Raw genomic sequence first — 16,874 nt, forward strand, 5'->3', positions numbered from 1 at the left:
CCTCAGTTTCCCTCCCCTGAGGTTTCCTTCTTCGCAACTACAACTGCCTTCTCCATGCTTCAGTTTTCCTCCCCAAGGCCACACTTTATCTTCTCAGCTTTCAAACCAAAAAGGGGGTAATAATATTCCCACCCCCCGTGACCACCACCTCTCCCACCAAGAGGCCACTACTATATATCCAAATATACTCCTCCTCACCTGCCCCTGAAAAGGCCTCTCTTAGTACTAGGGAGAAAGTGGGGGGAAGGAGCCTCCCCACTGGGCAGGTCACAGATCACAAGGGTCAACTACTCCAACCCCTATGCAATGCAGGAATCTTGCCCCTTGTGAGACTCGAACCCACAACCTTGAGATTAAGAGTCTCATGCTCTACCAACAGAGCTAGCAGGCACTTGCCCCTCCCACCATCCTCTTCATGACGTGACCTATATGGACGGGGTGGATTCCAAGCTTCAGCTTAGTTCATGCGCCTCTTGTGCCCCCTAGTGGCTCAGGCTGTTACTATGGTGTGATGACAGATCAGTACAAATACTATATATAACACAACCATTACTGCAGAGCAGATCTGCATGTTGCATGGTTTTTAAAGCGTACCAGTTATCCCACTGAATTGCTTCACAATGTGCATAATGGATACCTGCTATCCATTAAGGTCCTTTTTATTTATTTATTTTTTTAATTCAACTTTTCAGCAGGTATAAAGCAAGAAAAACAGTTGGCGCATCAGAACCACAAAACCAAACGTGCAACACCCAGGCGTGCAAAATTAAGTGCAAAGCTCCTTGCTTTGTTACATGGCGTCAACTTCCCATGACTTCTCTATCATCCGTATGTGTGTGTTTATGTCGTCCTGCCTTTTCCCAAAATGGCCTTAAAAGCAGCTTATGCTATAGGAGACCAAAATACAATTAACTACCAGCAAATGAAGCAATGGAGGCAGGCAACAATTAAAGCTGCAATCAAACTAGCAGGTAAAAGGTGAGTCGCAAGGCTCCCCGATATTATTAAAAGCCATTAAAGAGAAGAGAAAAGGCGTCATGTCGCCGACCTTCTTCTTCACTGGAACAAGAGCCGGTATAAAAACCTGGCGATGGATCACAGCTCAGCACACAGCACCTGATCGCTGGCATGGGCCGTTACAACAGCCTTTGGGGGCTCCTTTCCCAGTTAGGAAGTGTGAGCTTAGAGGGAAGAAAGAGCAGGTGAGACTTGTAAGAGGATGAGAAAGGGAGGGAGGGAGGAGGCAGAAGGGAAAGCAGCAAAGCGGAGGCAGGGAGGCAGTCGGGCTGGTGGTGGAGGAGGAGATGGAGATGGAGGAGGACAAGAACAGATTCAGCCCTAGTAGCTGTGGAGGAAGCCAACTGGCAGAGCAAGAAAGGCGACGAAAAGCAAACGTTTTTAGTTTCTTTTTAAAAAATAATTGTTTATTAGTTTTTTAACATATCATTTTCAACAGTAATTAAACATACTTATACATCTTATTCAATTTTTTTTGACTTCCATCAATCCTGTCTGAAAATTTTCCAATCTAATCTCTTAGTATGCATTTCTTATTTTCCCTATTACATTTCAAACTCATAATCAGTATCTCTTATCTTTTTCTACTTTGTAACACTTCGTATAGTTCTCCTTACAAAACTTATTGTAGTCCTACTAGCGTAATTTGTTGATTACAGTTGCTGTTCAGGTAATTCATATACTTCTTCCAATCTTCTGTAAATCTCTGGTCCCGCAGGTTTCGAATCCTTCCTGTCATTTTGTCCAATTCTGCATAGTCCATTAATTTCATCTGCCATTCTTCTTTTGTCCAAACTTTTTTAGTTTCATGTCCATGGTCTCTCCCAACTTTGGAGGCACTGTTGCAGCTCTTGCTAAGCACTGGTGCCAACTCTGGCCCCCAGGGCACCCACACTGCGGGGATCTGTTGCAACTTCCGGGTTGTTCCAGTTGGCCAATGTAACGTGATGCCATGATGTAACACCGTCATGACGTCACGTTGTGGGTGCCATTGGGCACCCATAATCTGAGGCCCAAGTCGGCACCTCTGTTGCTAAGGTTGCAAGGGAGCCTAGGTACGCCTCTGTTCCCAATGGCTCAGTCCCCAGGAGTCTTTGGAGGAAGCCCTGGCTGTTTAAAGTGGTATGATACTTCTTTATATGTATAGCACAGAACCACTCTTCCCCAGACTAACGTTGCTCTCCAGTTCCCATCAGCCTTGGCCAGCATGGCTAGCAGTCCGGGGTGATAGGAGCCCGTCCAGAGGGCACTAGGTTGGGGGAGGCTGTTTTCTATTTCCTTATGGTACCTGAAAGATGGTAAATTTATTCCAGTCATACATATTCAGTGATGGAGTTGTTATTCTTTATTAAGTTTCTATACCGCCCTTCATCTGAAGAGCACAGGGCGATATAAAAATACCATAGTAACAAACAAAAACAACATCCACCCATAGATTGTTTAATTGGCCAAAGGCCTGGGAGAAGGAATGTTTTCTCTGGGCACCTAAAGATACGTAATGAAGGCACCAGGTGAGTCTCCCTGGGGAGAACATTCTACAAGTGTTGCATCATTTGGGTGCAAAATGGTTAATCTGCCTTCATCAGTGTTGCCCAAAACTCTTTCAAGAGGAATTTCATAACATAATGGGGAGGATTAAATGAAGGCTGGGGGAGAGGTAATTTTATAAGGTGGAAGTCTTAAAATGTCTAGAAATGGGAGAGATGAAGCTTTGTTGTTGTTTAGTCGTTTAGTCGTGTCCGACTCTTCGTGACCCCATGGACCAGAGCACGCCAGGCACTCCTGTCTTCCACTGCCTCCCGCAGTTTGGTCAGACTCATGTTTGTGGCTTCGAGAACAGTGTCCAACCATCTCGTCCTCTGTCGTCCCCTTCTCCTTGTGCTCTCAATCTTTCCCAACATCAGGGTCTTTTCCAGGGAGTCTTCTCAGATCTCCCCGATGGAGCCTGGTAGGTTCTGAGCATCTCTAAATGAGGATGGAGCTAGGCCCAGCTGCATTGAGGGACGCCAACCTTCATCCTTGCCCAAGAGAAGTATGCGGAAGAAAGTTCCAAAATTCATCTTGGATGTGCAGGAAACCTTTCAAGCCCAACATTCTCAGACATCTGCTCCTTCTTGAAGGAGACAATTCTAGCATTATCTCAGTTCTTGGACTTGCAGTCTTAAGACTTGAAAATCACAGGGCTTTCCCCCTTTCCAAACATGAAATCTTCATCACGTTCCATGCTCAAAGATGTGCTGTGCTATTCAGTGTGTGCCAACAGCCAACAACCCTTCAGTCTCGCATTCACTCGGACTGTTTTCAATAAGGTAAATCTGTTGACATGATATGAACAGCTTTCAATGGCTGTTCGGCAGAGCCTGCTTTTGCTTCTTTCCAGTTTGTCAACTCTTTTTCAATAAGCATGGTGTGTGTGTATATATATATATATATATATATATATATATATATATATATATAATGGTGTTCCTCACGTTGCACATTCAGTCCTGGCATTTCTGCTGCTGGGGAGATTAAGCCAGCTCTGTTCGTAAATGTGCAAAGTGTGGAGATGGTTCCAGCCAGTAATAAGAATTGGAACAAGGTCTCTGGTAGTCCTAGCAACAGCTGCCACCTCTCACCGCGCTGGAGAGAAATAAACTGCTCTGTGGCTTCTTTACGTCGCTAATAATTACTTCCTGCAGAAGAACTGGACACACACGTTTGTGTATTTGACCCTTTAATTTGCTTACCAGATTTTTATTTTATAACAAGGGCTTACAACCTAAGAGGGAAAGAGAGGAAGAGAGCACAAAAGGGGCATAGAATGGGGAGGGAAGAGGAAAATGAAATGAACCCAGGTAATGGGTCCATGGGGTCACGAAGAGTCGGACATGACTAAACGACTAAACAACCACCACCATAAAATGTCATTGCATAATGGCCAGCGGAAATAGGTTGACTCCAGGTCTGAGAGGCTCTGGTGGTCTCACTCCTCGAGAAGTGGGATTACCTGCTTGTGTTGGGTCGGGCTCAAGCGTCTAATTTCCCACAATGCATCGCTGCCTGGAAGCATTATGGGAAACAGAAAGGATGGCTAGATCCAGCCATTTGGTGCTGCTCGGAGTTCTGAACCGGGAGGTGGAAATTAAAAGGGGGGTAACTTTGGCCCTGTCACTGCAGGAAACTCTTCTGAAAGAGGAAACCAACTGCAGTTGGTCTCAGCACAGCTGAGCCTCGCTGCTTCCCCTCTCCTTCTGTATTGCCAGCTGGAAACAAATGCCTAATGGTAGGGCCGGTCCTGGCTCAATATTTGAAACAAGCTTTCAGAGTTTTAGCCATCACCTTGGGGAACGAGTGCTGTGTTCCTTTCCAACAGTAGTTCGATATACTGAAATCAGCAGGGCAGTCCAAAGTTCACTACCAGATCCTTTTCATATCCAGTGGGGGGGGTGGGGGGGGGACCTTTTTAAGCCAGTGGGTCACATTCCACTCTGGGAGACCAGGAGCAAAAAGCAGTGAAATGCAATTGTTACCTGTGCACAGTAGGTTAGTTTCTATACATACTCTTCTCGTGTCTCCCCATCCAGACAAGCAAGAGGCATTATCAGAGCTCAAAGATACTTGCCAACCAGGCAAAAACATTCAAGGAGAGGGTAAGACAGGGCCAGTAAGACCCCAGTTCTCCGCTGGGGTGGCGGACCTGCATCCCCTTGAGCTACAGTTTGGGTTGAGCTGAAGGAATGCTCCACCACCGTACAAAAAAAATAAATGAAGAGAAAAATCCTGCAAGCTAGCTCTGTTTATGGGGCTTTCCCCTTTCCTTTCCTTTCCTCTCCTCTCCTTTCCTCTCCTCTCCTCTCCTCTCCTCTCCTCTCCTCTCCTCTCCTCTCCTCTCCTCTCCTCTCCCCTTTCCTTTCCTTTCCTTTCCTTTCCTTTCCTTTCCTTTCCTCTTTCCTTTCCTTTCCTTTCCTTTCCTCTTTCCTTTCCTCTCCTCTTTCCTTTCCCCTTTCCTTTCCTCTTTCCTTTCCTTTCCTCTTTCCTCTTTCCTCTTTCCTTTTTCCTTTTTCCTTTTTCCTTTTTCCTTTCCTTTCCTTTCCTTGACATGCTTGTTTTCTACGTGCAGGGGATTTCTTGTAGGCTGGAAAAACTCAACCACACAATCCACCTGTTTTAGGGGAAGGGGAGAGAGTGTAACTGGACCAAAGTTGCCTTGTGCTGCCTTGAGATGGCCGCTGAGGGAAGAAAAGAGGCCACCTCAGCTGCAGCATGAGGAGGAAAATGGCGGGCAGCTCGCTGGCTTGTTGGCTCTTCTTCCTCTCCCCCCCCCCGCCTCAGTGCAAGGTGGTTCATGTAGCCCTGTGATGGCCGCTGAGGGAAGAAGAGAGCCATCTCAGCTGCAACATGAGGAGCAAAATGGCGGGCAGCTCGCCAACTCATTGGCTCTTCTTCCTCTCTCTTTCCCTCCCTCAGTGCAAGGTGGTTCACGCAGCCCTGTGATAGCCGCTCAGGGAAGAAGAAAGGTCACCTCAGCTGCAGCATGAGGAGCAAAATGGCGGGCAGCTCACCAGCTTGTTGGCTCTTCTTCCTCTCTTTTTCCTCCCCTCAGTACAAGATGGTTCATGCAGCCCTGTGATGGCTGCTGAAGGAAGAAGAGAGACCACCTCAGCTGCAACATGAGGAGCAAAATGGCAAGTAGCTTGCCAGGCTCTTTGGCTCTTCTTCCTGAGGAGCCTTGTGGAGATAGGGGAGGGAGGGAACAGCTACCACCCCAAGAACTCGATGGAGGAAACATTGCCTACATGACTTCTGAGTAGGCCCTCTAACTTTCCTGGCTCCTTCAAAGGCAGATGTGGCAACGAGGCCCGAGAATCCTGCCCAGACGTTGAGTGCCTCCATTTCCCCCCAGCCCTTGAGTCTGGCAAAATGCCTCTGTGTTTCATCATCCGGCCCCTTTCCTTTCTCCCGGCGTGGAAAAAGCATTTCGACAAAGACCGTGGGCGTCTAAGTGGTAGCTAGATGTCCTCCTCCGCCTCTGAGAGAACGCCGCGCTTCCATTTAATGGACCTTTCTCAAAAGCCGGCGTGTCCCTGCTTGACCTGAGTCTGGGGCGCTTTTGGAACGAGGAGTTTCTTTTGAGGAGCTGCTACCTGCAGGTCCACCGGAACGGCCTGCGAGTATGACCCACAAAACCGGCCGTTAAAGGGGAGAACCTTTTGTTCTTGGGCAGCCATTGCGCGTGGCATTTTCCTCCCTCTGCATCGCACCAAGGTCTTGGGGGTTGTCCCTTGAATACCCTTTGTTCACCGGTACTAATTATACTCCTGTGTGATTTCGCTAAAGGTTGGTCCCCCTCGCCCACAATCTCTTTAGAAATGAATTAGGCCCTGGTTAGGAAAATGAGCAGAGGAGGGCGTCGTCATTCCCCTTTCGCTCGGATTCATTGGCCTGGTAGGAAGGAGATTTACTCTGCGGGGAAACAAAACGAGAGCCTCGCAAACGAGCTTTCCGCACGTCTAATTAGCTACAGGTTGGGCCTAATGGAAGGAAACGACAAGCTGTCAATGAAGAAGCAAGTAAGCTGGCTGTACTCAAAGAGAGTCATGAGCGCTGTGCCAACTTTGAACTCCTTTCTCTTAAGCGCTGCGTTTCCTGGAGATTAACCCTCGTTTTTTATTTTTATTTTTTTCCTGTTTCGCACTTGACTTAGGCTGCGGCCTTGTCCTGGCGACAACCCCATTTGGATGGACGACGGGTTCCGATGGCGCCCACTGCCAGCTCCGTGGTGCGTCATCTCGGGAGGAGACCGTGTGGGCAATGAAATCGTTTTTCCGCCTTTGTTAGAGCGGGGTTATTTCTCTCGGCAATAAAGTGCTTTGGGAGGGAAGGGTCCTCCAGCGAAGGAAGTTGAAAGGGAGGCTGGCCTTCGAGGCCCATCTACTGCATGCTTACTGAGCTGCTTTTCAATGACTGCATTAACAGCCAAGTAGGTTTCCCAGTGCTCCTAATTGCTTCTATTCACACACAGAACGCACTTTACCAAGGTTAAATCCCTTTTCTACACCTCCGGAAGGTAGTTATGCATTATTATCTCCACCCCACCCACCACTTTAGCTGGTTATTTAAAGCAAGCGTCGTTTCGGTATGTTTGTTTGTGCATTTTGGCAGGTTAGCTTGACCAGAGATCAGGAGAGCCCAGCGTTCCAGCGGTCTTCAAAAGGCCTGAGGAGAGCTCTTATGATTTTAAAGCGTTCCAAATAGTAAGAATGCAAGGGCTTTTCATTCCACATACCCCTTCCCACCGCAGAAACGGTGGGCCCAAACCAAAAGGCATTTAAAGCAACTAGAGCAGGGGTAGGCAACCTAAGGCCCAGGGCCCGGATCCAGCCCAATCGCCTTCTCAATCCGGCCCACGGTCTGGGAATCAGCGTGTTTTTACATGAGTAGAAAGTGTTATTTTATTTAAAATGCATCTCTGGGTTATTTGTGGGGCATAAAGGTAAAGGAACCCCTGACCATTTGGTCTAGTCGTGGCTGACTCTGGGGTTGCGGCACTCATCTCACTTTACTGGCTGAGGGAGCCGGCGTACAGCTTCCAGGTCTTGTGGCCAGGATGACTAAGCCGCTTCTGGAGAACCAGAGCAGGCACGGAAACGCCGTTTACCTTCCCGCCGGAGCGGTACCTATTTATCTACTTGCACTAGTGTGCTTTCGAACTGCTAGGTGGGCAGGAGCAGGGACCAAGCAACGGGAGCTCACCCCGTCGCGGGGATTCGAACCGCCAACCTTCTGATCGGCAAGCCTAATCCCCCCCCCAAAAAATATAGTCCGCCCCCAACAAGGTCTGAGGCACAGTGGACTGGCCCATGGCTGAGAAAGGTTGCTGACCCCTGAACCAGAATGGCCATAAGTTCTTTTATTTTGTGCCAATTTGCATTTTGCCATTTACCTAAACTGCAGCCTAACACAGATACGAACTGTTGTATGCACACCATGCAGTTTAAGAATCCTGGGAACTGTAGTTTGTTGGGGTTGCTGGAAATTGTAGTTCTGCAGGGGGTAAACAACAACTCCCGTGATTCTTTGGTGGGAAGAGCTGTGTGCTTTAAATGTCTTACTTTGAGGGCTCTTTGTGTTTCCTTTCTTAGAGCAAACAAGGCAGACTGCCTCAAGAGTATGAAACCGCATTGTGGTGGAAATTACGTGTGGATCCCTGTCTCTCTCTGAAAGGTTTCGAAAAATAAAAATGAGAGAATGATTTGCAACAGCATAGCATTGTCAATTCTACAAGAGTCTTAGAGGACTCTCGCAGCCTTGACATCTGCAGCCTTCCAGAACGAGTTAAGTAGGTCCTGCATTTGAAGTGGCAGTACAATGTTGATTGTAGCAGAAGGAAGACATGAATTCTATTAATTCCAACAGACTTCAAGAAACTTGCGGCTCTGAAAAGTTCTGTACAGCTTTTGGTTCAGAGGTCCTGGGTGATAAAGAAGTGTGGGGGGAAAAAAATAAAAAACCAAGGATAAAGATTCAGACAAAGACTGACAGGAGGACGGCAGCTTCCCAGCCCGAATCTCTTAGTTGAATGTCGCGTGCGGTTTCAGCTTCGGCATTGAATGGTTATTCTTATTTTGAAATCACTGATGGCATAAAGAGGAAAAGAATAGCAAGGAGGGTGCCCCGCTTAGACCTTTGTGCCAGCAGAGGTTCTTCATTGATAATTGCATCTGGAAACAGGCAGTTGTTGCACCTGCTATAACCCTATGCCCCAGGACAAAAGATCTGTTGCATCAAATTTTGTATGTTTGTGTGGATGCATGTGTAGACGATTCAACCTAGTATTTGACACCATCCTGCTATTCAGCAATGTAGTCCTTTTTGTCTTTTACATCATCATCATCATCATATTAATAATAATAATTATAGGAAAGGGTTGAGGGAGCTGGGAATGTTTAGCTCAGGAAAGAGGAGACTGAGAGGAGATATGATAACCATCTAAAGGGCTGCCACATGGAAGACGGAGCAAGCTCGTTTTCTCTTTCTCTGGAGGGTAGGACTCAAACCAATGTCTTCAAGTTGCTGAAAGGAGATTCCAACTAAATGTCAGGGAAAACTTTCTGACAGTAAGAGCTGTTTGGCAGTGGAACAGTCTACCTGGAGTTTGAGGACACATTCCAGCCAGGCAAAAATCCTCAAGGCCAGTGAGGGTTGTAGCCCTGGAGGGTCTGGGGAGGGAGTAAGGCCTGGGAATAATAGAATCACAGAATTGTAGAGATGGAAGGGATCCCAGGGGTCATCTAGTCCAACCCCCTGCAATGCAGGAATCTCAACCCACGGAGCCTGAAACTAGTGTTTTCCTTTCCCTATAATTTAGGATTTTTTAAACCATTTTGTAACCAAGGTTACTGCCTGTGCAACTTCTTCTGACTGCTGTATGGAAAAGCACATGAAATTAACCTTTGGAAAGCTGGTAAGTAAACCATGTTCTAGCTTGCCAAATGTGTGGTTTTTGTCTGTGCCAGAGGGGGTGGGAAACTTTGGAAGGCATTTTTTTAAGGGGTCAGTTTGAAAGGGCACATTTTAAAGCTTTTAGAGCCCATATTTCTATGCATTTAGTAGCTGCATTTTTTTGTCATGTTAAATCTCCGCTGGGGTTTTCTCACCAAGGAGTACTTGCGTGAAACTTGGATCTTGGCTTCCAAGGATTTTCCAACTCATTATGTCCTACTAACATAATAATAATAATGGTGAGAATAGTGGTAATAATAATAATAATCAGGAGCATGTTGCCCATCAGCAGGTAGTACCTAGACGCAACCCAGGATTCTTTGAGAGAAGCCATGCACATTAAATGTGTGTTAAATGTATGGTATGGATGCAACCTTAGGGATGTGGGTGGCGCTGTGGGTTAAACCACAGAGCCTAGGACTTGCCAATCAGAAGGTCAGCGGTTCGAATCCCCGCGAGGGGGTGAACTCCCGTTGCTCAGTCCCTGCTCCTGCCAACCTAGCAGTTCGAAAGCACGCCAGTGCAAGTAGATCAATAGGTACTGCTCCAGCGGGAAGGTAAACGGCGTTTCCGTGTGCTGCTCTGGTTTGCCAGAAGTGGCTTAGTCATGCTGGCCACATGACCCGGAAGCTGTACGCCGGCTCCCTCGACCAATAAAGCGAGATGAGCGCCGCAACCCCAGAGTCGGCCACGACTGGACCTAATGGTCAGCGGCCCCTTTACCTTTACCTTTATGGATGCAACCTCACTTTCTCCTAATTCCCTCCAAATGGATCCAACACCTTTTCTTCTTAAGTTGCAAACTGTGCCATTCATTGTATTGTCCATCAGCATGCCTGGATATTATTAAGCATCATCATCACCCCCCCCCCCCGAGAGAGACGCTGCCTGAAGTACTTAAAGGTAATTCGTTCCTATAGCTGGTGCTTTTGGGTTCCTATAAACAGCATTGATTTAAGGTTTTTGGTTTTTTTAAAATGTGAGACTATTGTAAGCTCTCTATGGAGCCTGTTACTAAGGAAAAATCGCTCTTTCTGAAGGTGTGTGTGATTAAGGAAAGAGAATGTTGGATTGCTTCGGCTAAGCCAGTTTAAAATGAATTGTGATGGGTATTTGCAACCATGGGAGGTTGGGGAATGGCAGAACCAGTGCAAGAAAGAGGCAGTTCTTGCAGAAGATCCATGGGTTGTTTAGTATACTAATGCCATCACACCCAGGTATACTACCTGCCCCCCTGACTGCAAGACCTGCCCTACCTCAACCTCACCCCGCTTCTTCTTCTGCCCCCTCACGCAACGCCTAACTACCCTCAAGCTTCCCGAGAAAGGAGAGGCGCCTCCTTTGCCTGAGAGAGGCCTAACCAGCCTGGGCTTTTCCTTGCTCCTCACCCCCAACGCACCCACTGTCGCAGGACCCCCCCCCCAAATCATTCAGTTTGTACAAACTTGACACACACAAACACTCTCACACACGACATACGCTACGCTTCTGTTATAAATTCACAGAAAATCAACCATACATCGGATCTGCACCGTTCCACTTTTATTTTACTCCGTGAAAGAAGGACTACAAAATGGGGAAGGTTTGGTACAGGGCAGCCATAATCCCTTGAGCATACCAGCACATACACAGGAGCCCTGCCCAGTTGCTATGCCAACCCTGATGGTCCTAGACAGAAGACCATCAAGGTCACAAAGAACTTGCATATAGGAGTGGAATCAGCATGGACTGGAACAAAGGACAATGATCAGCTCTTCCCTCTGGGGGCAGGAAACTGCAAACTCCCCTCGGTCACCTGGGGAAGGGGAAAGGGGGAACCAGCCAGGTGACAGGACACTCAGATTACCACCACAACTCCTCCCTCAAATTCTCCTTTTTGTGATGTATCAATGATATAGTTGTGATGTAGTTTTAGGGGTGTAGTTTGGGGGATTAGTAACTAATAAAAGTTGGGGTCTTCTTTTGTTCTGGACTTCCATCTTGCTTCATCTTGTTGTGGGTGGGAGTCCTGTCGTGACAGTTTCCAATAAAGGCCAAGCCTACAGGCTACTGTTTTGCTCCAAATTGTCCTGGTTGGTGTCTTTGTTTTTTGTCCAAGGGAGCCCTCGGATTCCTCCATTAACACACCCACCCAGGTTTAGAAATTGGGGGTCCATCCTCACTGAGGGAGCCTGAGCCTCCCTCCATGATTCACGGTCCCCAAAACCACGCTGGCCTTGACGCTTCAACTGCCGCCTCCTCACCCTGCCCCCTTTCGGGTAGGACGGCGGGACTTAAAACATAATTTGGGACCTGTATTTTTATGCTTGTTTGTTTTGGCCTATCCACATACACAACCCCGCGCCTGCCTTCTCCCAATAGTTCGTTGCCACAAATAGAGCTCATCTTGTCTACTGTATAGGGAAGCCTTTTAATGTGCAATGTTTCCTGATGTTTTTATATACATTTTATACATCATACATTTATATATCTTGGGGGGGTGTTATTGGGTTATTGTTCTTGTTTTGATTTTATATATTGTGATCGTTTCTGTGAACTGCCCTGAGACCTCCGGTTATAGGGTGGTATATAAATTCAATCAATCTATCAATCAATCAATAACATGGGGGATTAGCCAGTCATCTATTTTTCCATCATCTGCATTTACACCCCATCTTTCTTCCATCATAGAACCCAAGGCAACGTGCATTGACTGGACGCAGATGTGCTTAACTGCAGCACAGCGATGTCCTCATGTGTCTTCAGACCTTACCCTTTGTAAATACCCTAAAGTGGTATATTTAGGCTCAGAGCTGAATCCTGGAGAGCAACAGCAGGAGACAGCTATTGCCCTGATGTCCTGCTTCTAGGCTGCCCATAGGCACCTGGTTGGTCATTGAGGAGGGAAAAGATGTTGGATTTGACGGTCCTTTTGTCTCATTCAACGGGACGTGGGTGGCGCTGTGGTCTAAATCACTGAGTCTAGGGCTTGCCGATCAGAAGGTTGGCGGTTCGAATCCCTGCGACGGGGTGAACTCCCGTTGCTCAGTCCCTGCTCCTGCCAACCTAGCAGTTTGAAAGCACGCCAGTGCAAGTAGATCAATAGGTACTGCTCCAGCGGGAAGGTAAACGGCGTTTCCGTGTGCTGCTCTGGTTTGCCAGAAGCGGCTTGGTCATGCTGGCCACATGACCCGGAAGCTGTCTGCGGAAGTGGACGAACGCCGGCTCCCTCGGCCTATAGAGCGAGATGAGTGCGCAAGCCCAGAGTCGTCCGCGACTGGACCTAATGGTCAGGGGTACCTTTACCTTTTTTGTCTCATTCAACAGGGCTTTTCTGATGCTCTTATTGCAAGGATGCCCAAACTTTTTATTGCCTAGCTTTAGTGCCCCAGTCTGATGTTACTTGGATGGGGGGAGTTTGCGTGTGTATTTGGACAGACACGGATTGTGCAAAACTTTCCAGGAACATAGCACAAAAAACCCCGGTTTTATTTGCCTCTTGGTTGGTTTGTTTTCCCCTTTAGAAGTTGCAAGGTCACAACAAGAAGGAAAAAACCATTTGAAATTTTCATATTAAAGTCTACAGGAGATGAAGTAAAGCTGCCAGAGATGAGCACATTAGCAATTACCGAGACACGATGTTGGGACTAAATTATCGCTGCTGTTCAGCCCAACTTTGTTGCATCTCAGAACAGCAGGAGGGAGCCTTATCTTCCTTTACTTGTGCTTGAATTATTGCATATATCATAATGCAGAATAAAGCACATTTGGAGCATGATATTGTGCTTCTCCCCCCCCTCCTCCTTTACTTCAGTCACCAGCAGGTGGTCAAGGGCATTTGCATGATCCCAGCGTTCTTGCAACTGGGCTGAGCGGAAAGTTTACTGGGTATGTGTTATGTACTGAGTTGAATAGGATCCAAACTGCAGCAGTCTGATTGGTCCTAGAACAATAGGATCCAAAAGGCAGCAGTCTGATTGGTCCTAGAACAATAGGATTCAGAATGCAGCAGTCTGATTGGTCCTAGAACAATGCAGCAGTATGATTGGTTGGCAGGAACCACCCAATCATGCTCCAGATAGAAGTGAATCCACAACCTGATTGGCTTACAGTAGAATTCCGGAATTAGCCAATCATGTGCAGCCCATTGTGTAAATAATGTATATAAAGCAGATACTTTGAGGGGACATTGATTCATTCCTCCTCACCACTATGAGCTGAATAAAGAGCATGAAATCACTTTGCGACTCTGAGTATATTTCAGTATGCTAAGGCTGTGGACACACCATACATTTAAAGCAGATGCAAAGCACAGCCCCCCCTCCAGCAAGGAAACTGTAGTTTATGCCTCAAAGATTTATGATTCTAGCACCCTTAACAAACCACACTTCCCAGGATTACTTTTTTTGGGGGGGGCACTCTTTAAATCTATTTTAATTGCATGGTATTGCATGCAGCCTTAAGTCAATCTGAAAAAAGCAAAAACCTGTACAAAAGCCACTTAATAGCTTGGAAGTTATTTTAATAAAGGTATCTTCCAATCAGGTCCGTATCGTTAAAGCTATGGTTTTCCCAGTAGTGATGTATGGAAGTGAGAGCTGGACCATAAAGAAGGCTGATTGCCGAAGAATGGATGCTTTTGAATTCTGGTGCTGGAGGAGACTCTTGAGAGTCCCATGGACTGCAAGAAGATCAAACCTCTCCATTCTGAAGGAAATCAGCCCTGAGTGCTCACTGGAAGGACAGATCCTGAAGCTGAGGCTCCAAGACTTTGGCCACCTCATGAGAAGAGAAGACTCCCTGGAAAAGACCCTGATGTTGGGAAAGATGGAGGGCACAAGGAGAAGGGGATGACAGAGGACGAGATGGTTGGACAGTGTTCTCGAAGCTACGAACGTGAGTTTGACCAAACTGCGGGAGGCAGTGGAAGACAGGGGTGCCTGGCGTGCTCTGTTCCATGGGGTCACGAAGAGTCAAACACGACTAAACGACGACAACAACAATCTTCCCGTCATAGAATGGTAGAGTTGGAAGGGACCCCAAGAGTCAATTCAGATATATCCATCAAATGCTTCTGCAACACTGGGAGCTGGGCAAATGGGTAGAACATAATCTGCATGTCTGCTATGGACCATGCATGGTCTCTGCATGGGTGATGGGGCCAGGGACCTTGCCTAGACCAGAGCCCTGGAAATACCCGCCTTGCCAGAGATTCCCACAAGAGGGGAGCCACAATAGCAATGGGCTAACAACTACTTCACCCAACGAGGTATCACTGCCCTGCTTGTTTAGCAGATGATGGTGACTCAGAACCCTGCAGTGTGGAAGGGGAACTTTGGTACTAGCAGAAGGCTCCCGACACCATCAGAGCCAGGGTCTAAGAAATAGGGCACAATCTCTTTAAATCGCAGCAGCTATCTTGAGTGAGGGTGGAGCAAGGGACAATCCCTTGGTTACAGACAGGGCCGGATTTAGGTTTGATGAGGCCCTCAGCTACTGAAGGTAATGGGGCCCTTGATATGTACAGCTGTCCTTTGTCAACAACAAATTGCAGGCTGTTTTTTGTATTGAATATATGCTATATGGTAATTTGTGGACCTAATAGGTATCGAAAGCCTTTGCACATAACAAAATAAGTATTTTATCAAAGGAATTGTTGAACTGAAATACAGTTAATAAGATACCACTGAAATGAGCAAACCAGTGATATTTTTGGGAGCAGGCTAGCAGCCCATTACTTACATCATAGAAGCCTACACAACACAAAACACTGTTGCTGTATGTAGGTTTTATTTTATTTGTTTTATTATCTTATATTTTGGAAATGTACACCCATTTTTTCCCCTTTAAATGTTTTGGGGGCCCCCCAAGAGAGTGGCGCCCTAAGCTATAGCTTGTTTAGCTTATATGTAAATCCGGCACTGGTTACAGAACAAATTGAAACCCAGTTGACTCCCATCAGTCACAGAAGCAGCATCCTTAGCTTACTGCTCAAATTATTATCATTTGTTAAATTTGTATAGTGCTCTTCATCTGTAGATCTCATGGTGGTTCACAGCATTAGAGGTGGATTGTAGCTAGCCTCTAATATTTGTTTGTCTACAAAAGCATTATACAGTGGTACCTCGGGTTACATACGCTTCAGGTTACAGACTCTGCTAGAGACGCCTGCTTCTTGGGAGGAAAGCAATGACAAACCTAGACAGCATTTTAAAAAGCAGAGACATCACCTTGCCAACAAAGGTCCGTATAGTTAAAGCTATGGTTTTCCCAGTAGTGATGTATGGAAGTGAGAGCTGGACCATAAAGAAGGCTGATCGCCGAAGAATTGATGCTTTTAAATTATGGTGTTGGAGGAGACTCTTGAGAGTCCCATGGACTGCAAGAAAATCAAACCTATCCATTCTGAAGGAAATCAGCCCTGAGCGCTCACTGGAAGGACAGATTGTGAAGCTGAGGCTCCAATACTTTGGCCACCTCATGAGAAGAGAAGACTCACCGGAAAAGACCCTGATGTTGGGAAAGACGGAGGGCACAAGGAGAAGGGGACGACAGAGGACGAGATGGTTGGACAGTGTTCTTGAAGCTACTAACATGAGTTTGACCAAACTGTGGGAGGCAGTGGAAGACAGGAGTGCCTGGCGTGCTCTGGTCCATGGGGTCACGAAGAGACGGACACGACTAAATGACTAAACAACAACAATGACTTAGCAAAGCTCAGAAACGAGACAGTCTCTTCCTTAAGGCTTTCAGTCAGAAAGGCATGACACGAATGGGAAAGGAGTTGGTGAGGGAGGAGGATAAAGGAAACCCAGGCACTGGACTTTAGTTACACAGACCAGCAGGTAGGAGTGCAGGTGGCCATGGAACCAATCACAATGGTTCTGTACTACCTTCGATACTGGAGAGGGCACACCTCTGAAATACCAGTCAAGGAGGGAGCACAAGTAAGGATCATATTGTTGTGCTCAGATAATGAGAACAGAATGCTGGTCTACTGTAGAAGGTCCTTTGGCCTGAGCCACCAAGGGTCTTTTTAGGACTTAGGTTCTTAGATGACCTTTGAGGGCCCTCCTGGCTGCCTGATTACTCATGGTCCACAAGCTGCCAATTGCTTGTCCTCAGTTTCCCTGATGACCTGGAACAGATTGCCTTGTTTTCGAGTAGCTTTGAAATGGCTCCATTCTGAATCCCGTGAATTTCAAGGAGAATAAGTGATTGTGGCTGTGAGCAGCCAACAGACCAGCTCTATCTCAGCAGGAGATCAATTATACCCAGTGCTGGCTGATGAGGGTATGGGATTTCATTGCTGAAGGCGGACAAATGTGGAAGTCAAGTAAGTGTAAAGCAATTCCATTATTATAGGGCTCTGCAACCAAACAGGATCTGGG

The sequence above is a fragment of the Podarcis filfolensis genome (genome assembly GCF_964270895.1).
Source record: "Podarcis filfolensis genome assembly, chromosome: 10".
Taxonomy (NCBI): Eukaryota; Metazoa; Chordata; class Lepidosauria; order Squamata; family Lacertidae; genus Podarcis; species Podarcis filfolensis.